Source organism: Apodemus sylvaticus, chromosome 21 (genome assembly GCF_947179515.1).
Source record: "Apodemus sylvaticus chromosome 21, mApoSyl1.1, whole genome shotgun sequence".
Taxonomy (NCBI): Eukaryota; Metazoa; Chordata; class Mammalia; order Rodentia; family Muridae; genus Apodemus; species Apodemus sylvaticus.
In genome coordinates, this window is record NC_067492.1 from 39,498,717 (window position 1) to 39,523,582 (window position 24,866).

The 24,866-nt window shown below is 46.7% G+C and overlaps 1 protein-coding gene across 6 annotated transcripts in view; it reads right to left on the bottom strand.

Moving 5' to 3' along the window:
- Chd9 (chromodomain helicase DNA binding protein 9) overlaps positions 1 to 24,866 on the bottom strand; it is a 218,723-nt gene that overhangs the window by 159,787 nt on the left and 34,070 nt on the right. The window contains exon 1 of one of the 6 annotated variants that reach the window (XM_052166953.1): positions 12,392 to 12,547. The exons of the other annotated variants lie outside the window; for them this stretch is intronic. The gene's annotated coding sequence lies outside the window, so the exon portion shown is untranslated. Of the gene's footprint in view, positions 1 to 12,391; positions 12,548 to 24,866 lie in introns of those variants that run through there. 6 annotated transcript variants of the gene reach the window in all.

Genomic DNA, 24,866 nt, shown 5'->3' on the forward strand with positions numbered 1-24,866 from the left:
AAGCTGTCAGTGACTAACTGATTAGCAAGTCTTCTCGCGCTGGAAGTGAGAATAGCGCCTATGCTGCCTGCTTCGTTGTTCTTCATAAACATGCTCATAAGTATTCCCTGAAAGTACTAGAGTGTGCAAGTGAAAATTAGTACTCTTCTGTCTTGGAGGCAAACTTAAAGGAAAAACCAACAGGGGTGTTTTAGGTGGGAAAGGAAACTGGGCTGGAATTCAGGTTTGTTGGACATGAGGTTAGACCTCTTCAGGTTCCTCAAGCCCCTGATAAGACCACCCACTCACAATGGAAGAAACTAAACTACACGTGAAGACCCAACTGCAACCAACAGGACAAAGGACATTCCTTAAATTTACCGTGGTGGTGTAGGGGTATCTCAGGCAGAAATGGTAGCTCACACCTTAATCCTAGCACCTGGGAAACAAAGGCAGGTGGTGAAACGCTGCGAGATCAAGATCAGCCTGGTCAACATAACAGGTCCCAGACCAGCCAGGGCTAAATAGCGAGACCCTTGTCTCTGTGTGTAGCAGATTCGGTAAGATACTAGCTGGAACAAGAGGTTATAACTTAGAAAGCTAATTGCATTGCCCTACCTTACCTAGGGCTGCTACATGCTAAGAGATTAGCAGCTGGGGAAAGGCATTGGATAGGATCCGCTCATCCAGCCTTAGTTTATTATTCCTCAGCAAAGTGCTAAGTTAAAAGGAAAAAAGTCCTGTAATCAATAATCGTGTTGCATCTTCTCCACACATACTCCCAGTAGGAACTCTGAACCCCTTAAAGTAGGTGTGGAAAAACAGGTTTCTTTACATCAGGGGAAACTCAGCAGGGACATTAGAAAATCAACGGGTTCCATCCCATGTCTGAAGTTCTTTCATTCCCACTGGAAAAAAAAATCCAGGTCATTGGAAAGGGCAATTTGAATTCACGGATCCTCTGATCGGCTGAGATTAGGGCAGCGAACAATAAAAGCTGTGTGTTAGCAGCTTCCATTCAAGGCGATCTCTGTAGCTAAGAAGCTCTGGAAAGCTGAAGTTGAAAGCAGTTTGCTAGAGGATCTGAAGACAGCTTCAAACAACAGTCCTCCGGCCGCCTGACTTCTCAAAGTTATCAGCAACCTTAGAAGGAGCCTGGGGAAAACATGGTGGACAAGTATGCATCACAGTCTTGGTGGTCCAGGCTAGCCTGGACGTCACCCAGCCTTAGTTTCTCTATTATAACAATGACAAAAACACAAAATTGCCTTTTTCAGTTATTATTTTGTATATTTATGTAATTAACATATACTGTTATCAATGAATTATAGCTCTTTTTTCTTTAAAGTGTAATCTAGACAAGCCTTGAACTTCAGATGCTCCTGCTGTGGGCCTACTACGTGCAGGGATTATAGGCTGGGAGCCACTACATGTGACTCCAAGATAACACTTTAAAATGAATTAGTTGTATTCAGATTTGTGTAAGTTGAGCTGAGTGACTGGAGGTTGGGGATCCCTGGGCAATGTTGGCGGATTTTATCGAGTCACACAGCTCAACAAGGCTCTGTTGCTAGTGAGTTTGCTTTTCTTTTGTTCATGGTGGGTTTTATTTGTTTGTTTTGACAGGGTTTTTCTGTTTCCTAAGCTGGCCCCAAACTCCTGGATTTAAGACTCTCCTGGATTTAAGGGGATCTATAGATACATCACCATATATGGCCAGGAATGCCTTTCAGTAGCAGATATGATTACAATTTTTGTTTTGTTTTGTTTTGTTTTTTGGATTTGGTTTTTTTTCGAAAGAGGGTTTCTCTGTGTAGCCCTGGCTGCCCTGGCACTCACTCTGTAGACCAGGCTGGCCTCGAACTCAGAGATCTGCCTGTCTCTGCCTCCCAGAGTGCTGGGATTACAGGCGTGCGCCACCACCACCCGGCGATTACAATTTTTATATGGACTATAACACTAGAAATAAGAACATATCTATCTGTTCATCAATTTAAAAAAGGTTTTATTTTTTATTTTTTAAAGGTTGGGGATGGAGGTTGCAATGCCTTAATCCCAGCACTGGGGATCCAGGGAGACAGAGACAGGCAGATCTCTTTGTGAACAGCCTTGTCTACATAGGATGTTCTAGGACAGCCAGGGCTACATAGTGAGACTCTCTCAAAAATAAATAAACAAACAAATGTAAAAAGAGATCTAAAAAAAAAATCTAGTAAACCAATGTATCAGAATCTTCCTGTAATTCTGTGTGTGTTTGTTTGTGTGTATGTGTGTGTGTGTGTGCCTGTGTGCACATGTTTATGTTTGCACATGGGTGTGTATGTGAATGTGGTATGTGCAGTGCATACACATGTGTGCATGTACACCTGTACGCACATACTGGCTTTGCCCTTGCTCTACCATTCAACTGCACCCTGAGCCCTCTCTATAATGTTTGAGGGTGGCTCATTTATCTGTGGCTAGGGACAGACAGACCCAGAGACAACTGGGAGCAGACAAGCAGCAGCAGACCCACTGAAAAGAGCTGATAACACCTTACAGTGGCGCTGAGCCGCTAATGTGGATCTTCAAACTTTGGGCAAACGTACTCCTCAGATTTTATTTTTAAACTTTTGGCAGTCGTCCAGGATTTAGAAGAGGAAAAAGCAAAAAACCCAGAGAGAAAAACAGAACAAAGGCTCGGCTGTCATTCTGAAGGCCTTGGGTGGGGGTCCCCCCACCCCCACCCCACCTCCCCACCCCACCCCACCCCCACCCCACCTCCCCACCCCACCCCACCCCCGCCATTTCCCAGCTTGGGGGGGGGCATCTCTGAAGCTGTGCTGGACTCAGATGGACATCTTTTGGAAACCCTTGAGTGTATCCCAGTCTGCAGAAGAGGAAATTAGAGCTCCGGGCTTACCCACGGTGGCACATCTTTCCCAGTCGGCCAGGATGACTCAGATACTGCTACTTTCTCCAAAATAACCCGGGACTGAGCACATGACACACATCCGTGGCAGTGGGATGACTCCCTGGTCCGTTCTGTTCTCCAGTCACCAGCTTGGTCAAACCTCTGTCTTTTGCTCCAGTCTTCTTGTCTGAGATAGGGTCTCTCTGTGTAGCCCAGGATGGCCTTAAGATTCTCTCTCCGTTTTGTTTTGTTTTGTTTTTGAGACAGGGTTTCTCTGTGTAGCCCTGGAGGTCCTAGAGCTCAGGAACTCACTCTGTAGACCAGGTTGACCTCGAACTCAGAACTCCACCTGCCTCTGCCTCCCACATACTGGGATTAAAGGCATGCACCACCCCCGCCCAGATTCTCTTGCTTTCACCTCTCAGGAACTACAATTAGAGGCACATGCCATCGTAGGTCTTTGCCTATCTTTTTAAATGATGGCCCTCATTACGAAAAAATTATTTGTTTGTGTCAAAGATTATAAATTCACTTGCACTCCTGAATTGCCAACATTTAAAAGTCAAGGTGTTCTACCTAAAAGTTCAGACTCCTGAATTTTTAGAGATTCAGTAACATTGAGCTCTTACACTGTATCCATTACCATCTCGGAACCAAGGAGACTATACACTCTCCAATTGTCACGGCCTACCTGTCCCTATTGAGATACACTTGCTTGTGTTTGGTTTGGTCTGTTCCCTATGAACACATATGCTTGTCACTATGGTCCAAAGCTTACGGCCACAGAAGCTTTTCGGAAGAAGTGAAGAATTTTTTAGGAACAAAGATAAATCAAGAATGCAGAGGGAACCATTGAGCCTCCAAGATGGAGGAGATGTTGTCATGAACACGCTGCCTTCCTGTGCAGTTGAGAAGAAAACATTACAGTGGTAAACACATGCCTGTAACTCCAACACATGGAAAACTGAGGCAGAAGGATCACGGTGAGTTTAAAGGCAAGCCAGATGTGGTGGCAAACATCTTTAATCCCAGCACTCAGGATGCAGAGGTAGGCTTGTGAACTTTAGGCCATGCTAGTCTACAGAGTGAGTTCCAGGACAGCCAGAGCTGGAGAGTGAGACCCTGACTTGGACACCCCCTCCCCTGAAAACCGACCAACCAACCAACCAACAAACAAAACCCAGCAAAGCAAACCAAATAAACAATTTCAAGGCCAGCCTGGGCTACAGAGTGAGTTCTAGGCCAGCATGGATATTGATTTTTATTTTATGCCCATGGATGTTTTGCTTGCACATATGATTGGGTACCATATACATGCAGGGCTAGTAGAGACCAGAAGAGACTCATCGATCTAGTGGAATCAAAATCACAGAAGGCTAGCCACCATATGGGTGCTAGGAATTGAACCCAAGTGATCTGGAAGAACAGACAGTGATTTTAACTACTAAGCCAACTCTTAAAAACAACTCAAGCAATAATGACAAAAGTAAACAAAGAGGAAAGAAGGAAAAGAAGGCCTCAACTTTCAGGCTTCCCGCCCTGTTTGCTTTTCTGAGGCTGTTACCATAAGCTAGTTGGATTTCAGGGCTTGGGACTGCTCGCTGCATGTCCCCAGAGAACAGCACAGTTCCTAACAGGCCCGACTCCTCCTCACTCCTTGGAGCTGCAGCATTAAACCACACAGCAGAGAGGTGGGGCTTAGCTCCGGGCTGCACCCTCACCTAGCTTGTGCAAGCTGCTGAGTTTGATCTCTCCTGAAACCAAGCCACCCAGCAGCCCTTTTCCTGCAGCCCGGCAAGCCCTTCTCGGTGCTGTGGAGAGAAGAGTCTGAGTCCCAGGAGTTTCTTTTTATTATTGCTGTTTCTGATCTCCCTCCCTCCTCTGGAACAGGAGCTCCAGGGCATAAACATTTCTATTTGTTCATTGCCATGTTACAGGACTCAGATGCACAGTACGTACTCAGTAAATGTTTGTTAAACAATGAGCTTGTCCTACCCAAGGTAACAAGGCGACTATTGTGTCTGAAAAGTTTCAGTAGGGTTTATGAGTGGTGAGTACATGTTTACTGCATTTGCATGTATGTATGTATGTATGTATGTATGTATGTATATATTTTGGGGTATTGTAGGTGTTCATACCCTTTTATTATGGTATAAAGTGGTGGTCACAGCATAACTTGCAAGAGCTGGTTCTTCCCTTGTCATGACAGTTCCTCAGGTTGGATGGAACTCGGGTTGGCAGGCTTGGTGGCAAGCACTTTTACTTGCTGAACCATTTCATAGGCTCCTACAGACCTCTCCCTGCTTCTTAATTGTGGGACAGGATCTCAGTAACTTGCACAGCCTGGTCTGGACTGTGCTCTATCCCAATCAGGTTTCCAAACAGTTGGAATCACAGGACTCTATCACTAGGTCCAGCTGTGTACACATCTTTTGCAATAAATTTACACAGCTCCAGGCAGGGGAGATGACTCGGTGGTTAAGACCGCTGACTGTTCTTTTGGAGGGCCGGGGTTCAATTCTCAGCACCCACATGGTAGTTCATAACTGTCTGTAATTCCAGTTCCAGAGGATCTGAGACTCTCACACAGACATACATGCAGGAAAAACAACAATGCCCATAAAAATAAATTTTAATAAAAGATGTTAAAAAGGTTTATAGCTGGAGAGTGGTGGCTTATGCCTTTAATCCCAGCACTTAGGAGGAAGAGGCAGACAGCTCCCTGAGTTTGAGGACAGCCTGATCTAAGAGTGAGTAGTTCTAGGACAGATTTGGGCCCAGTGCAGGCTAAGCCAGGGACATACAGGGAAACCCTGTCTTAAAAAACAAAGGAAAGAAGGAGGAAGAAGAGAAGGAGGAGGAGGAGGAGGAGGAGGGGGAGGAGGAGGAGAAGCAGTTGCTGCAGCAGCACCACCACCACCACCACAGGTGCAGTTAGTTTGAAGAACCAGCAGTGAGCTGCACCTGAGGACTTCTTGGTTCACGATTGCAGAAGCAGAACAAAGAACCAATTTGTCAGGGATCAGCACCCTGAAAGTTGCCCTTCTCCTTCTCTTTATGAACGAGTCTACAAGAGTTGTGAGATAATCTAGGGTGCTGAATATCATAGTTTCCTTCCTTCCTTCCTTCCTTCCTTCCTTCCTTCCTTCCTTCCTTCCTTCCTTCCTTCCTTCCTTCCTTCTTTCTTTCTTTCCTTCCCCAAATACTACGCCATATCTTTAGCAGTGGGGGTAGGGTAGGGATAAAGGGTGATACATAGAGCTGTCCCACACACACTCTGTGGCCTGCATTTTCTCAGGGTCATCTTTACCTAGACTGTGAGCCTCTCTTTCTTTCCTTTGAGCAAACATGGATGGGTGGCTTCATAGTGAGATCCTGTCTCAAACCAGATGTGATTTGCAGAAGGTGCAAGGATGCTCCTAACTGTTTTGCAGCCCCACCTCCAGCCATCCCTTGGGCAGTGGCTGTTTACCACGCTCTTCTGTTGGCCTTTATGTCATTTTTGACTGTGCTTGAGCTCTTCAAAGTCACACTTGGAAGATCCTGCTTCATTTCCCAAGCACAAAGCTCAGAAAGCCAGAACCTCTGGTTCCAGTGTCTTAACCCAGGATAGCAGGAAGCTTAGCTAGATAAAAGTGACTAAAGAATCCCCAGGTCAGTATGGATGAATGTGTGACACCCATGGACAGTAAGAAACAGTAAGAACATTTCAACACAAAGAAAACTCTCCATTCAGAAATGCTGAGTTCTGCTGAGACCAGACACAGACATTGCCAGTTGAAACTTAAAACCCAGGCCTAATACATCAAAAGAAGTTAGAATACAAGAGATGACCTTTCTTTGAAATAGTTGCACTTAGCATTTCCCTGCATTGCTTTGTTGTTGTTGTTGTTGTTGTTGTTGCTGCTGCTGCTGCTGCTGCTGCTGTTGTTGTTGTTGTTGCTGCTGCTGCTGCTGCTGCTAGGGTTCAAATTTAGCCCAGTGCAGGCTAAGCAGGTCTGTCGTTCATACATGGCAGGCATTGAACTAGACATTAGGGAGACCCCCAGTCCCTTTGGAAACAGTCTTTTAGCAGAACCTCAAACCTAGTCTCTTTTAAAAGTTGCAAACTAAGCCAGTTGCAGTGGACCATATATGCCTGGAATCCCTGTACTCGAGAGCCTAATGCACGGGGGTTGAAAGTTTGAGGCCAGCTTGGGATACAAAATGGACCAGTTTGGACTATGAGATCTTAAAGAAAGAAAGAAAGAAAGATAGATAGATAGATAGATAGATAGATAGATAGATACATAGATACATAGATACATAGATGGATGGATAGATGGATGGATAGATGGATGGATGGATGGACAGATGGATGGATAGATGGATGGATGGACAGATAGATGGACAGATGGATGGACAGATGGATGGATGAAAAAAGTAACCTGGCATGGTGATGCACTCAGGAGGCAGAAGCAGACAGATCTCTTGAGTTCGAGGCCAATATGGTATACATATTGAGTTCTGGGACAGCCAAGACTACAGAGAGAGACTCTTGTCTCAAACAAAACAAAACAAAAACAAAAGACACTCAATGAAATAAAAAAATAAATGAAAATAATAAAATAAACGAAAGCAAAACACAACCAAAATTGTGAGCTACCTCTATAGAATCACATTCACACAAGATTTCATAAGTGTGGGAATCAGCACCCACAGAAAGGAGCAGGGGTGTAGGCATGCGCATGTGTAACCTCAGTGATGTGGGATGGAGACCACTGAATCCTGAGAGTTTGCTGAACAGCCAGCAGCTAACCAAGAAAGGAGCCTGAGGCTCAGTGAGAAACACTGCCTCCAAGGAACAGACTGAGAAAACAGGACACCAGATGTCCTCCTTTGTCCTCCACAAGAACATGCACCCAGTACACACACACACACACACACACACACCCCACACCCATACACATTTACATACACACACACCCATACACACTCACACCACACATACACTCATACACATTCACACACACACACATACACACTGACACCACACACATACACTTTCACACCACACACACATACACACTCACACACACACATACCCATATGCACATGCCCCATACATACACACACATATACCCAAACACACTCACGCCACACACACATACACTCACACCACACACACATATCCATATAGACACACTCCACAAATACACACAAATACCCATAGACACTCACACCCTATGCACATACACACTCACACCATACACACACATACCCATACACACACACCCCACAAATACATACACATACCCATACACACACCACACACACATACACACTCACACCACCCACCCACACACACACACACATACACATACCCTCCCACAGCAGGAAGGCAGGATGGAGGTAACGAGCAAAGATCATGGCTCCTAACCCACTAGCACTGGCATTGCTGCACATGAATCTCCAACAAGGACGGATGTCTTGGTGAGGTGTGAAGGGTAGACTACACTGGGGACCAGCTTCGGGAAAGGATATAAAGAATTACACAACAGGCAGGGATTATGGCTGAGCATACTGACACATGCCTCTAATCCCAGGACCTGAGAAGATGGGGCTGCTGAGTTTCATAGTGAGTCCCAGCCGCCAGACTTAGATGGGCAAGATCCTGTGCCCAAAACAAAGGCGCCAACTTGACGTTGCAGTCCAGTGATAGAACAGTTACTTACCTGCTTAGCATGTATAAGGCCCTGCAGTCCCTTGAAAATTTTCATTTTTACATTGAATTTACATATTTTTATGTTAAATTATTTAAACTAAATTAAAAATCTAGGCTATTTACTATTTATTTTGTGTAAACGGTGGGGTGGAGGTCAAAGGACTACTTTTGGGAGTCGTTTTTTCTTCTCCTACCATCTGGGTCCCTGGGATCAAACTCAGGTCATCAACCTTGGCACCAAACCACTATAGCTACCATACTGGCTGGTTTTTATGTCTACTTGACACAAGCGATAGTCATTTGGGAAGAAGAGACCTCAGCTGAGAAGATGACCCTGAGGGATTGGCCCAAGGACAAGTCAATGGGGGCGGGCATTTTCTTGACTGGTGATTGTTGTGGGAGGGGCATTCCCTCAGGGCCCTGGGGTACCGTCCCTGGGCTGGCCGTCCAGGATGCAGACTGACCAAGCAGCAAGGAGCAACACAGCCCTCCTCCAGGGCCTCTGAGAGCCGCCCTGACTGCCTTCCTGACACAGCGATGGACTGTGATGTGCAAACGTACAATCAAATAAACCAGCCGGGCAGTGGTGGTGCACACCTTTAACCCCAGCACTTGGGAAGCAGAGGCAGGGGGATCTCTGGGAGTGACAGTCAAGGCTGCACAGAGAAACCCTGTTCTGAAAAACAAACAAACAAACAAACAAACAAATGAAATAAACCCCTTTTTCTCCAAACTGCTGTGGTTGTGGTGTTTTATCATAGCACTAGAATCCTCTTTTAGACACTCTCTGAGCCATCTCACCAGACCAATAATTCTTAAACTAGATGATGATGATGGTGGTGATGATGATGATGATGATGATGACGACGACGATGAACTGTGACTTTAGAAAGAAGACATGCAAAGGAAGGGCCCTGGGCTGCTGGCATCCTGTCCTGATACGTTGCCTATTTTCCTCCCTTCCTACTTTCAGTCTAGGTAGGTAACTAGCACCTACCATCCAGCATACACTGTGTTGGAGGCAGTGACTTCCTAAATTCACATCCATACTTCAAAATGGAAAGATGCCTCAGTGGCTAAGGGTCCTCACTGCCCTTGCAGAGGATCATGGAGGACTTAGGCTCCAGGATGAACATGGGTGGCTCACAACCATTTGTAACTTCCGTTCCAGGGGATCTGTTACCCTCTTCTGACCCCCTCAGGCACCAAACATGCTATATATATATATATGGGTAAATGACCCATATATAAGCATATATATATACATATATACATATACACATATATATGCATATGTATACATATATGTACACACATGTATGTAGGCAAAACATTCAGACACTAAAAGAAAAATGAATATATCTTTAAAAAAAAAAACAAAAGAAGAAGCTGGCTGGGGTATAGCTTCGTTGCTAAGAGTGCTGTCTTAGAGTGCAGGAACCCCTGGGTCTGATCCTGAACATGTTATAAACCAGGTATGGTGGTGCAATCCCACGTTTTATGCTTGTACCCCCAGCACTGGAGAACTGGAGGAAGGAGGAACGGAAGTGCAAGGTCACCCTCATTGAGAGTTCAAGCCCAGCCTCAGCTACATGAAACCTTGTCTAAAAATAAATGAAACCTGTGCTTGGGCTAAGGGCGTGGCTTGGTGGTAGAGAGCTGAGTGGGTACCATGGGATCCTGGCTTTGAGCCTTGGGGGACAGAAACAAACAAAAGCAGCATTAAAAGTCCCTTATCTGCCAGCTTTAACTATCATAAATATGCAGCCTTTCTTATATAAGGGAATAAAACAACGTATGGCTAACTTGCGGGGCTGTCTGCTTGATATGGTAGATGACCCTAAAGTCAGAGGTGACACCGGCTCTTGTCCCCTCCCCCATCCCTTCCTGAGCCGGTTTCATGCAGTCCTGGGTAGCCTCAGATTCTCTATGGAGTTGAGGATTACTGTGAAGTTCTGTTTCCCCCGACTCTTATTCCCAAGTAGTGGGGTTATAGGCGCAAGCCTCCATACCTGATTCTCAGCCCTGCGTCTTTTATTATGATTTATTTTTGTTGGTTTATGTGTTGGGCATTTTGTCTACATGTATGTCTATGTCTCGTGCATGTACCTGGTATCCCAGAGGCCTGAAGAGGCTTCTTTGGAAATGAAGTAATGGAAATGGTTACTGGAAGTCAAATCTAGGTCCTCTGGAAAAGCAGCCAATGCTTAGCTTCTTAGCCATCTCTCTAGTTCTTTGTTATTTTATTATTTATCTATCTATCTATCTATCTATCTATTTATTTATTTTGCTTTTCATTTTGAACAAAAGGTCTCACTGAGTTGCCCAGGCTGTCTTTGAAGTTTTGACCACCCTGCCTCAGTCTACCAGTTACCTGAGATTCCTGGCCTGTATCACCAAGTGCTGACTCAGGTATGCACGGTTGTACATAATGAATAAGCCTTACTCGAGTCATAGGATCTAGTGTGGACGCTGTGATTGAGTGGAACCGGTCTACTAAAATCCCCACTGGACTGATGGGCTTAACTCTGTAAGGTCACAGTACTGCTGCTGGCCGTTAAAGGGAGCTTTTTTTTTTTTTTTTTTTTTTAAGAATGTCTCTGAATTCAGAGCTCTTTCCAGCTCAAAGAGGACTGTGATCCTTGGCTAGCAGTCACCTTTGGCAGGCACTCTGCCCGGAGATGGGGCTTCAAGTTAGACTGACTCTTTTCTCAGTCGCCTTTCCCACAGCATCTCCATCGCCCTCTCTTTCAGAGGACACAAAGACTGCACAGGACTGCACAAAGAACCCATACACAAGATAAGTAGAGGCCATTCTGTGGGTAACGCAGGGATGAGAACTTGCTCCCTCTGTGTGTTTTCCTAGGCTGACTGACCAGGTGAATCATCAAGGTTTGTGCCGTTATTGGCATCTTAACTCACTTCTCCCCTTTGGGTGGGTGGTCAAGTCGCCGGCCACAATGGCGTTTGTCCCCATACCACTTAACCTCCTCACAGCAAAGCCTGGCCTTGAGCTGGCATCACTCAGAGAGGGGTCCGGGAGGGAGGGAGGGGCGAGCCCGCAGCTCCCAGTGGCTAGCTGTCCGCTTTCCCAGCTGACTCAGCTTGTCACCACCCTCTTCAGCCACCAGCCACCAGCCTCTTAACTTTCCATTTCCAGGCCTCTCGCTGCTGGCTCCCGGGGAGGGAGCGCCCCTCCCTCTGCCCGGGGCGTCTGTCTGCAGCCGGGGCTGCCAGGGCACCGTGCCCGCTGCCTGGCGGGCCTTGTCTCGAGACAATTACAATCTACCGTCACGGAGTTCGGAATATAGGTCAAGGTGCTCTCGGAAGGGCCCAGGGGAGGATCACCTGACCCGGAGGTGTGGTGACTCAGCGAGAAGGATGGGGAGGGAGGGATGGCTCTGGAATCTCCCTGCCGGCAGGGCCGGCAGGAGAAGGAGGGGGTCAAGTTGCCTGTCTGGCTGATTGTCAGCAAAGGAGGAAGAAGCTGCTGGAGACCATAGGAAGGCTAAGATGACCTGTGGTGACCTATCCGAGGTGGCATCCAAATCCTCTCCAGAGCAGCTGTCAGCCCACGAGCAGCTAAAAACCACCCGCCTCCCACTGTCTCTGCGGCTGTGAACACCTCATTAGCCACCTCCCTGCCAAAGTGAGAAACCAAATTAACATCCAGGATCAATCCAGACTCCATCCACCCAGACCTCCAAAGAAACCAAGGCCACTGGCATAGCACACAGAGGCAGCCGCCACCCCTAACAGAGGCAATCTGACTGTGCCCCCCCTCCGCCCCGATTTTGAATATAAAAACCACTAACCCATTTTATTGTAGGTGTCCACATGGTAGGAGCCTTCTTTCCGGGGAGAAGTAGCAGCTGCTTGGTCTGTCCCAGCCTCACTTCCTCTGGCTCCAGCTGCCGGTTCCAACCCGCCAAGCGGGGAGTTTCCTCATTCTTGGGGCTCTGGCTAGCTGAGCTGGCTACCCCTTTACCTCCCACCCCCCAGCTGCTCACCACGCTCTTCGGGTAGTGCTGCCGGGACTCCGGGGTTCCATGAGTCACAGGCAGGCTGGAGACAGACAGCAGGCTTCCTTTATTAAATCAGCCTCCTGCCCTGCACACCACAGAGGGAAGCTATAATTACTTGTTTGGCCCAGCTTTGAGAACTGAACCACAGACTGTTTCACTGGGAGGGGAGTTACTGAGTTCTGCATCTATCTAGTGCACCGCCGCCAGGGGTTAAGGACCTGTTACACAAATATCAGATGTTTTGTGTGTGTAATGGGTGCCTTGAGTTGGGATACCCAAGGCTGATCCAACTAGCTATATGTAAGCTGCCAGGAGGTTTTTGTTTAGAAAACAAAGGCGTTAGGTTTCTTTGCCAGTCTATAGTTGATGAGGCAGGCGCTTCATGAAGCGCCTTCACTTGATGAAGCATTGTTGCTTTATAAGAGATAGAGGGAAAGACAGTAAAGTATTGCTTTGGGTATCCAGGTTATGACCATTTTATCTTTTAGGCACAATAGGTACAAAATCTCGGGCCTCTCGGCTTCTTTATCAACCTAAAGGAATATTTGAAATATGAATACCTAGTTGGCTACAATTTAAAAGTAAAAAAAAAAGCACAAGATGGGAATGCTAAAGCAAACTTCATAGGAACTCTTCGGTTTCCTATTCATTTCATTCATTCATTCACTCTTGGATTTCGGACGTCCCACAAACATTTTGGAGGCAGCCTGTGTGCCATGCATCATGAATACATGTATGACGGAGTTACACAGGTCAGTAATAGATACAATAATATGTTACTCAGATGAGTGTGAATAATACCAGGAAAAAATAGTAACAGGGTATGGGATATATATATATATCCCATATATGTGTGTGTGTATATATATATATGTATGTATGTATATATTTATAAAGAAGTAATTTGTGAATACCTCTTGACAGTTGAGAACAATCTTTAGGTTTTAGGTTAGTTCTCCCTCGCAATGAGTTCTCAAGTCAGCATGATGATTACTGAGAAATCATAACTAATTATGACTTCCGTGTGTTACATTTGAAAATATTAAAATTCCTTTAAGCTTTGTTTATAAGCAAAACGTGGGTACATTTAAAACACAATGGATGAGTTATAAAGTCAAAGGAGCCAAAGGCATTGGGCACTGCCTATGGTTACCGACAGAAGATACTTCATTAAAGAATTTACTGGGGGGGAGGGGCTGGAGAGATGGCTCTGGAGTTAACAGCACTTGCTGCTCTTTCGGGGTTTAGTTCCCAGCACCCACTCTAATTCAGTTACAGGGGATCTGATGCCTTCTTCCTGTCTCTACGTGCACCCCAACACATACATGCATGCACACACATACACACACACACACATTAGTCAGGTGTAGAAGTGCATGCCTTCAATACCAGCACTTGGGAGACAGGGGCAGGCAGATCTATAAGTTTGAAGCCAGCCTGATCTACATAATCCCAAGTTAGCCAAGGCTATATATAAAATACTGCAAATTAAAAATAAATATAGAAAACCTAACTAAACCTTTGAAAAATTAATTTATTGGGCAGCTGTGATTGGGCAGCTATATGGTATTACGAACTTGAGTGCCAATTACACGCTCTGACTTGATCATTTACTACTTCTATGATTCTGGGGATGAGTCTTCAACTTCCACCCCTATATACAAAATGTGAAGTGATGTGGAAACTACCTTCTAGGGTTTATGAATAGGTGTGTGATATTATAAAAGAAGAGGTGTTATTTAACATAGTGCCTGACGCTCAGTGAACTGAATAAATGTTATCTATAATTATTGTGTTATTATTGTTTTTATGATGATAATGATGAGTTACCGGGCACTATAGTGGATAACAGGGAATCAGCTTAAATGAGAGACCAATGCTAACTGGGAGAGACTGCAGAGGTATACTGTGTTTCATTTGCTCCCCAGGGACCCCCCCCCCCCACTGAACTACCAATAGCTGTAACACTTCTTTGGACACACCACAAGCTCCAAGTGCACACAGCGAGTTCCCCTTCAGCATCCTTCCGCTGGGAAAGGCTACCCAACAGTGAAGGGATACAGGTCAACAATGGCTGTCGGAACTGTAAATGGGTAAACTCAGAGTTTCTCCAGAAGACCTGTATAAAGAGGTCCGGAACACCTCATTCAGTGTGACGGGAAAGCTGGTAACAGCCCAACTGTCCACGGGTGGGAGTGGAACTATGCATGGAGCACAAGAGGAAGAACAGCAATGCAGCTGCAGAAACAAACTTCGGAGCACAGTCATACACAGCAGCATGTGGGAAGGCTACCAACCTAATGGCATAAGGGAAGCAGTACATTCCGATGGCTACATGCAGGTTCCGGAAGGTTACCTGTAGCAGGGTATTCTTGGAAGTGAGAAAACAACAACAACAAAACAACAACAACAAATTTCTTTTAGGGGAATGTATGAAGTAAAAGCAAAGGAATAGCAAGATTAAGGATGAGTGAGAAAGACCAGGTAGTGGAGGGGAGGACAGTTGGGTGGGGGTGGGAGAGCCTGCAGTGGGCTCAGCAGATTCCAAGCACGTAGATGAACACAGGCAGATCGAAATGAATTGATGTGAATGGTGCAGGGCTTAACCAAAAATAGAAGGTGGTCAAGAGTCAGAGGTAATGCACATCTCCCCCCCCCCACCCACACACACACCCAGCATTTGATTTCAATAAAAATGAAGCAGGAAAATAAAACAAAAACAAATAAAACAACAAACAACAACAACAAAAAGAACACACCCTACTCTTGGAATTGGCTTGAAGGACCAAGAAAGGTAAGAAAACATAAGAATAGAAATGGGGCGGGGACTGTGCATCTCCAGAACTCGGTAAACGTGACCCTGGAGATGAGGAAGCCTCTGGTCCTTCATCAGCTAGATAATGCTATGAAGCTTCCGATCTGTCACCAAGGGTCAGGGAGTAGGGCGAGTCTTACTGCGGTCGGTCAGGAAACCCTTGACCTGGTCATGCTCACCAGCGGGACACTGGCCTCTTTACAGTGCTTGGCTCTTAACAGCATCTGAACCTGGCCTTTGCCAGACATGCCCTGGCCACTTCCCCCGGGTAGCACTTTCATTTCCTCTAATGGTATTCTCAGCCAGGGCCAGTCTTGTCCTGTCCGGTGCTGCCGAGGGGGCATGCTGGTGTGGACAGTGGAGCTCCCTCCAGCTGGAGCCCTGAAGAATCGTGCAGTGGCTACAGAGCCTGGACCCTAGCCATTTTCTCACCTCTTCTGGTCAGCCCAGGGGCCAGAGTCCTCAGGGAGCCAGCTGCCTGCTGTCTGTCTTCACAATGCCCCCTGGTTCTCTTTACAAGAAAAGTTCCTCTAGACCCACAAAGTTAGCACCAGCCACAGGATCATATTGACAGTTCTTGCCAATGGACAGTCTTTATGGGAAAGATAAGGTGAGGCTCTGAGGCAGGCAAGGAACGTCTTTTGATTCTGCTGGGCTCTGGCTCACATGGCTCTGGGAGTTGCTTCTGTCCTCCTCTGCACACAAGACAATCGTCAGTGCCCATCTTGAGAGTACTGGAGCCAGGAAGAGCCCCTGGTCAGCGGCTAACTGCTTCCCTTAGCTTAACCGTGGAAACTCTACTTCCTCATTCTTCAAGAGCAGCAACCGCATCACCCATTATTAAGGAAAATGCATCCATGAGGATCATGTGGCACCTGGAAAGCTGCAAATGCTTAATTATCATGGTGGCGCGGGCAGAGGCAGGAGGATTTCTGTGAGTTTAAGGCTAGCCTGGTCTAAAGAGCTAGACAGCCAGAACTATATACAAAGACAAACGTATCTCAAAAAACCGAAACCAACTAAACAACCTAACAAGTAAGTATAAATAAAGCTAAAAGTGCAATACACCCCTACTAGAATAGAAACCCTTTGATGTTTTGCCTAACTCCTTCATTGCTTCACCCCAGGGTCAAGAACAGACAGTGCCTGAAACATAGTAGATACTTAATAAATAGATAAGAATGATGGTAGTGGTGGTGATGATATTGATGATGATACTGTACCTTGCCAAGGACTGTGATTAGGCCGTATATGGATAATCCCATATTAGTCCTTGATAACTCAGAGAAGGAAATACTATGGTTATTAGTCCCATTCTGCAATTCAGAGAAGTTTATGATTTTTCCCAGGGTCACACAGCCAAGTAAAGAGGTTATTACCCAAAAGTGGACCTAAAAGTGGATCCATATGTGGGCCTAGTGACCAAGGAAACTGCAAGAAATGCTGAATTTTGGTATCTTCCTCATAGGAAACCTACAGAATGAAAGGGCACATGCCCTGGGAAACTAACTTCAATCTGTATGCAGGAAGCAATCTGCTTGGCCTGTTTGCTTTCTAAAGAAACCAGTAGGGCTCTTTTCAAAGAATGAGATTCACATTCAGGGTGTGTATGAGGGGGAGGGGCGTTAGCCTTGGTGGGCAGATGCAAGATATCTGCTAGACATAGGGATGTATGTATGGAAGGAAGCTAGAAGATAACCAAGGTGAGTGCTGATGGTTTTGCTGAGACTGTGTGTGTGTGTGTGTGTGTGTGTGTGTATGCTCATGCGCGCACCTGGGTGGAGGTCAGAGGTCAACATGTGGGAGTTGGTGTTCTATTTCTATTTCCTGGGATCTGGGAATCAAAACCAGGCAGACAAGCCTTGGCAGTAAGTACCTTTCCCCACCAAGCCAGCCTGCCAGATCCACTTCTGTTTGTCTTTTCATGATAAGAACACGCACTCTCAGGCTGGAGAGATGCCTCAGGGGGGTGAAGAGCACTGGCTGCTCTTTCTGAGGACCTGGCTTCAGTTCCCAGACCCACATGGCAGCTCACACCTTTCTGTGACTCCAGTTCCAGGAGATCTAAGACCTTCTGGCCCACTTAGGCCCTGCGTCCTCTTGGTGCACAGACATGCATGCACAAATACACATAAAATAAAATTTACAATAAAAGAAAACATTTTTTTCTTACTTGTACCAAACAATAATAAAAAGAATGCATTGTATATTACTTACATTATTGAAATATATATTTACGGGACTGGAGAAATGGCTCGGGGGTTAAAAAATGTTTACTACTGCCATAGATCACTGGAGTTTGGTTCCCAGCATCCACATTGTGTGTCTCATAACCACCAGTGCCTTTGGCTCCAGGGAATCAAACTGGTCTCTATAGACACCCCCCCAACACACACACACACACACACACACACACACACACACACACACGAATACACATAACTGAAAGAAGTAAATATTTTAAAAATATGTAAGTAATGATGCACACGTGTAATCCCCAGCACTCAAGAGTGGAGACCGGAGGGTCTTGAGTTCAAGTCCAGCGTGGGCGCCATAAAACAAGACACTGTTTCTAAAATGAATTAATGAATGGGTGAAAACGCAATGTGAAGTGGGGGTGGAGGAAGGTTGAGAAAGTTCACAGGCTAGACTCTTCCTCAGCAACACAGCTTCCAAGACGACAGCCTGAGCCAGGCTGTAGCTCTCCAGGGTTTGGCTGGTTTACTGGAGATGAACGGCAGAGGGGCCCCCAACCTTCCTGGGGCATGACAGCCAGTGAGTCTGATTCGCAGCTGGGGGCAAGTGTTTGCCTTGGCAGTTGGCAGCTCTGCCTGCCTCTCAGGCTTCTCGGCAGAGAGTCATTATGCAGTTTGCGCACATGCCCCTGTGCATTTTAATGAACGAGTCAGGGGACAGACTCAATTTGAAAGAGGAATCGCTTCTCTGAGCTGGGTGAAGGGCTCTCAAGGGATGGTCTAGCAGCTCGGGAGACTACAGGGAAAGGAAAAGGATGCAATCTCCATTTAGCCGACAGGGTGTGTGTGTGTGTGTGGGGGGGTGGGATCCTGGAAAAAGAAGGTGAAAAGGAAAACAGGGAGAGAGGGAAGAAAAAATCAAGTGAGGGAGAACAACAGGAGGGAGGGAGGGAGGGAGGGAGAAGGGAGGGGCAGAAATGACTGCCGAGGGCTCAGGAAACCTTCCGGAAAGCACGAAGGGTCAGACCTCCCAGTTTCTTCACCCCCATACTTAATGGCTCCAAGTATTTGAGGCCTTCGAATCGCCAGCACACAAGGCTCTAAGAGACGAGAAGCAAGACGCCTTGTTTAGAACTGAATCCTGGTCAGGTTAGAAACACATGGTGGGTCTGGGACGCCTGAGGTCGTCTTCACTGTCTTCCCTGTGACCACACCCCTGGGAAGCAGGAGTTGCTCCAAGAAGATCAAGGGTACCAGTTCTCAAACATTCCCACTGGCCAGATGCAGGGACAGTGTGGGCCAATTAGCATCTCATCAAATTCCCATGACGGTCCCAGGAGGCGGGTCTTGTTACTGTCACATTTTTTAGACATGAGGAAACTGATGTGGAGAGAGCAGCTCGGCCAAGGTCACCCAGGGATTTGAACTCATCCCCGTCTGACTGCAGAGCTCCTGGCAGCTCTGTTCCGTGCTGTCAGCCAACCCCTGGCTGGGGAATGATGGGGAAGGCCTTTCCCTTCCCAGGCTCCCTTCCAAGAACACTCTGAACCCCCAGGAGGAAGGGGTTGGTGTGAATCCAGATGCAGTCAACGCCCGGCCAAGCGGCCTGGGAGTGGATCTGAAACCTGCCCAGCGCAGAACTGTGTGTGAGACCCAGAGAGCCCAGGGGCAGCAGAGAAAGGAAGGAAGCGCAGCCCCACTGCGGTCGGTCGGCTGGGGTGGCTAGTCTGTTCCCAGGCTGTACACCACAAAACCCAGATGCTGAGCAAATGCCTGTGTAGGAGTGCAGCGACTCGCCCCTTCCACGGCAGGAGGGCGGGCGGGCGGGCGGGCAGTGTCCCTGAATTACTCAACAGAGCCATCTCAGCTTTGAACTTTGAGCCAGGCTCTGCAGGAACAGGGCATGGGGGTTGGGACCGGGTGGCACTCACCACCAAGGAAAGGAAGTCTGCCGGTCCCCCTACCCCCCAAGTGGGAGAACACAGACTGGGAAGCAGCCAAGAAGCCAGAAAGCGTCGGTCGGCTATACACCCACATTCTCCTGAATTTTTACAGCTGGAGAGAAGAGCAGTACACAGCAGAGAAGCAGGCTGGGGCCCTGGGCTTCGTGCCTGGAGGACAGCAAGGCCACCTGCTAGGAACTGAACTGGACACAAAAACAGTCTTCGCAGAGCCTGGCCTGCCTTCCCACCCACCCAGATGTGGGACACATGATCATCCTTGAAGCCCTCCCCATCCCCTCGGCGGGGAGAGGATATTCCTGTTCCCAGCTTAATAATGGGCAGAAAGATTAACAACATACTACGGGCAATGCTCACTGCGGCTGATTCCCACGATAAAGGGGTTTCCCTAGACACACTTTCCATCTCCACTTCCTATATATGGTAGTGGAGCAGTTTCTCTGACTGGAGAACTTGGGGAAGCCTCTGGAAGGATCTCAGCTCCATCCTTCTCCCAGGCTTATCTGAGAGGCTAATTTTGGACTCACAAGATGCTCCCTTCGCCCACGCTAGGTTAGTGGTCGTTTAGGTGTACTTTGGCTCACTCCTGAACCTTGGTCTTCTTTCTCTATGTGTTCAGATCCTGGATACAGAAGAGGGGATGCTAGCTTTTCTGAAAGGCTCTTTGGAGATTTCAAACATACTCGGGAGGATGTTTTAAGCTCTGTGCAAACCACCTCCATCTAACCTCCCACCTTCTGGCAAAGGATGCTCTTGGCTTCAGGACAATGTTCTCTTGGGAGGCAGCAGAAGGCAAGTATCCCCTCCTCCTCTCTTGTGTTCTTCAGACAGAGTCTCCTTATAAACTCACGATTCCCCTACTTCCGCAAGAGTGCACCTAGGCCCACGGGTGAGCACCACCACACCACAGCCTGTTTTGCTTGTTTTGTTTGGCAAGCCCATCCCCCACTCCACAAGGAAAACCAAGTTCTTCTGTACTTGGAATAAAAGGAGCCAGTCATGAGAAGGTGTTTCTGGGGTGACAGTGTCCTGCCTATATACCAGTTCTTTCCCTTGCCACCTGCCAGGACATCAACAATAGGACCTTGACATGACCAACTGTTACCAACCCTGACTGTTTACTCGGGAACACCCCTGGCAACTACCCTAAACCCAGAGTCAGGCCTTGTAGATCCCATCAGATCTTCAGGGAATTCTAAACCAGCTGTAGCTCCAGGTGACTGCTGGCTAAGTCCCCACTGTCCTCTGGAGGACAGATCTGTGCTCTGAGTTCCTTCCTGCAAAATGGAAAGATGAAGCTGACTGGTAGGATGGATCAGAGGATCAGAGTGATCCGCCTGGGATGGGTCATTTTCAGAGTCAACTTGCCTGACTAGAGCAACACCTGGAGGACTAATGAAGCCCAGCTCTGGGTCAGGGGTTAGTGCGAAGGCATTTCCAGGGGCAATTGGATTATGGTGGGTGTGTGTAATCAATTGTTAAATCCACTGATGGATTCAAAATTTCAACAGACTTGATAGTCGGGGGTGGGGGGGGTGGGGGGGGTGGGGGGGGGAGGGGGAAGGGAGGAAGAGAGAAGTGAGCTTGCAAGTGTGCACCACCGGAACCGGAACTTGCTCGCTTGTTCTGCTTGGAATGCCCCTCCCCCTCCCCACAACAGCTTGATGCAGTGAGGGTGTGCAACTGTGGGAGGTGGTGCCAGCTTCCGAAAGAGGTCCCGGAGAAAGTGCCTTTCAAAGTTATATCTTGGCCTTGACCCCTTCCTGTCTGTCTGCCTGCCTGCCTGCCTGCTTTCTGGTCTTCTTGAGGTAAGCAATCTCCTTTACCATGCTTCTCAGGCCAACAGTCATGGAGGGAGCTGACTATGGACTAGAACTTATGAACAAACTAAATGTGGTAAAGCTCTTACCTAGCATGTGTGAGGCCCTAGGTTTATATCCTCGGTACCACAAGACAAAAACACTTGATAAAAGACCCTTCCTTCCAGCTGTTTTTGCCAGGCATTTGTTACAGCCAATGTCACGTGACTAAGCACTAGCTGGGCTCCCTGGCATGTCTCTCGATCCCACCACCAGAGAAGATGAACGAGAATGAGGACCAGGCCAACCAGAGCGACACCGTTTTGAAATACAAAAGCAAAGTGAAATAGTGACGGAGCCGAAGGTGAGCTAGGAGAGGTGGTGCTTCACGAGGAACTGCTGCGCACCTCCAGCTTTGGCAGCTCTACCCACCCGTCCACCTGCATTCTGATAGCTGTCTTGGACACAGAGTGTCATACAGTAGGCAACGTATAAACAACAGGAAGGTTATGCATTTATCTGCTTGTTTGTTTGGCTCCTGATTTTACAGGATGAAAGGCCCACGACTAAGGCTCTGGGAACGGCCTTTGTGCTAAGATCCCTGGTGGGCACATGAGCACAGGCGAGATAGGAAAACCCCACTAAAGTCAGCTTTTAAAAAAAAGATTTATTTATTCATAAATTTATAAATATTATAAGTACACTGTAGCTGTCTTTGGACACTCCAGAAGAGGGCATCAGATTTTGTTACGGATGGTTGTGAGCCACCATGTAGTTGCTGGGATTTGAACTCGGGACCTTTGGAAGAGCTGTTGGGGCTCTTAACCGCTGAGTCATCTCTCCAGCCCCCCCTTTTTTTTTGAGATAGAGTCTTAGTATGTAGCCCTGGCTAGGCTGATGCTTGCTTTATATAATGTGTAGACCAGGCTGGCCTTGAACTCACTATGTAGACTCTGCTGGTGGCTTTGAACTTACTGAGATCCACCCACCTTTGCCTCCTGAGTGCTAAAATTAAAGAACTCATCATGCCCACGCCCTACTCCTCGATGACTAAGCCACTCTGTTGACAATCCATCAGGAGGGCAGAGCCCCCATCATGTCTTCAAAGTCATACCTCTCAACAGGGTTATAGTAGCAACTAAACTTCAACGTGTTGGAAATGCAGATGTAACTCAGTGGAAGTGAACTCACCCACCATGAATGGAGTCCTAAGTGTTAATCCTAGCACCACAAAAATATAAATAAATAATGAATAACTACAATAAACCTGAGTTTTGGAAGGGACATTTAAATTATGACATATCTATACACCTACACGCCCATCCCCCCCCAGTCTCTCAGTCCAGGAAGAAGCAGTAAACCTAACCAAATACATTAAAGGGGTTTCACTGTTGTTGATCACCAGGAAGGTCATGGCATCCAGTCCTTGTCAATGAGCTTTTCTCTAGGTTTCTTAGGAAAGAAAACTCCTTTGTGTCTGAAACCTGAAAGAGCACATATACTAAAACTGATTCTGTCATCTTGTTATAGTTGCCCAAGACTAAAATTAGTAGACAAGAGACTAAAAATAAGAATTCAAGTTCTGATTAAACATATGAACCCAGACTCCATCCATGGAAGGTTTGTTTTGTTTTGAATAGAACCTAGAACCTGGGAATTTCAGGAACACTAAGTAAGAAGTCCACCAAAATATCCTTCCTTCCTTCCTTCCTTCCTTTTTATTTCTTCTTTCTTTCCTTCCTTCCTTTTATTTCTTATTTCTTTCTTTCCTTCCTTCCTTCCTTTTTATTTATTCCTTCCTTCCTTCCTTTCTTTTTCTTCTTTCTTCCCTTCCTTCCTCCCTCCCTTTCTTCCTTTTCTTTCTTTTCTTTCTTTCTCAGGGTCTTTCTACATAGCACTGGCAGTCCTGGAACTCACAGTGAAGACCAGGCTAGCCTCTTCTGCCTGTCTCTGCCTCTTGAGTACTGGGATTAAAGGCATGGGCTACCATGCCTACCTCTGTGCTCCTTCTTAAAATGAATTCCTGGCTGTTACATTTTGCTCAAAGAACAGGGCGGTGATGGAGCACACCTGTAATCCCAGCACTCTGGGAGGCAGAGGCAGGCAGATTTCTGAGTTGGAGGTCAGCCTGGTCTACAGAGTGAGTTCCAGGACAGCCAGGGCTATACAGAAAAACCCTGTCTCGAAAAAACCAAATCCAAAAATCCAAAAAAACCAAAAAAAAAAAAAAAAACCATTTTGCTCAAAGACATTTTGCGTTGAATTTTCTGTTGCTTGCTACCTACCAAAAGAATCTGGCTTACCACCTTAACCCCTTTAATTTTTATTATATTGTTGGGAGTTTGAGAACAATTTTATTTGCATAAAAATACTCTGAGGGCAGGTCAGCCATGAACCTGAGCAGCTGCCCAAAGAGGGAGTGTGGAAAAGAAAAGGACAAGCTCTACGCCACACAGCAGGCAAGCACACACATGTCGGGGAGGGAGGGTTTAGAGAAAGAGGAAGGACGCCCGGAATGCTGGGAGAACCCAATGTGTTCAGGAAAGCATGCTTTTCGGGAATGCGGGACATTTACATAGCTGCAGTTGTAAATGGGGAGAAATTGCTGAGGTTTCTTTAAATAGGAAAGGGGTTTCGGGGAGGGTAAAGAAGGCAGGCGGCAATATGGGGAGGGGCAGCTAACACAAAAGGCCTTTTGAAAAGCTTCCTATATATACATACATATATACATACATGGAAAGTATCTCAATGGAGTCACCATATAATGTTTGAGAGAATGCCCCATCAAGATGTCTTCTGCTAGCCACCAGGTAAAACCTTCTGTGCTAGGTCTGGGGTTACAGAGTCATTGGCCAAAGGGGCTCCATAAACTCCCCTCTAAAACATTGTAGCCTACTGACAAGGCTATAGGTCACTCTTAGTCATCTGATGCTAAGGCTCTGTTGACAAAATTTATGTCTTAGAACAATGGGACATTGAGCTGGTGCCCAACTAGAAGCTTCGTTATCTATCTATCATTCACTGTGCCAGGAAGAGAGGAGAAAGTAATCATGAATGTCACCCAGCTACAAACCCTGTAACAGCAACTGGCTTGTAAGATGTGTTGATGCAGTAGTATACAAATGCTGTGGTGGGAACCAACCACTCTGATTGGATTTAGGCCCATTCCATGTCATTGTCACCTGACAATGCTAAAGTGGCCAAAAGCCTAAGACTAGATAGATCATAGGTTCGAGGGGGAAAATGTACTATTATTATTCTGTTAAAGAAACAGCAATAAAACAACTCCCAAAGGCATGTTTTTATACCCAGAGATCAGATCATCAACTCAACCCTCATCAGAGATGTTTCTCTTTTATTTTTGAGTCAAGGTCTCATGTAGCCCATGCTGGCCCAAAGTTACGACCTAGCTGAGGCTAGCCTTGAATGTGTGATTTTCTTTCCTCTGCCTTCTAAGTCTTGGAAGTGCCAGTATGCACCACCACACCATTCAAC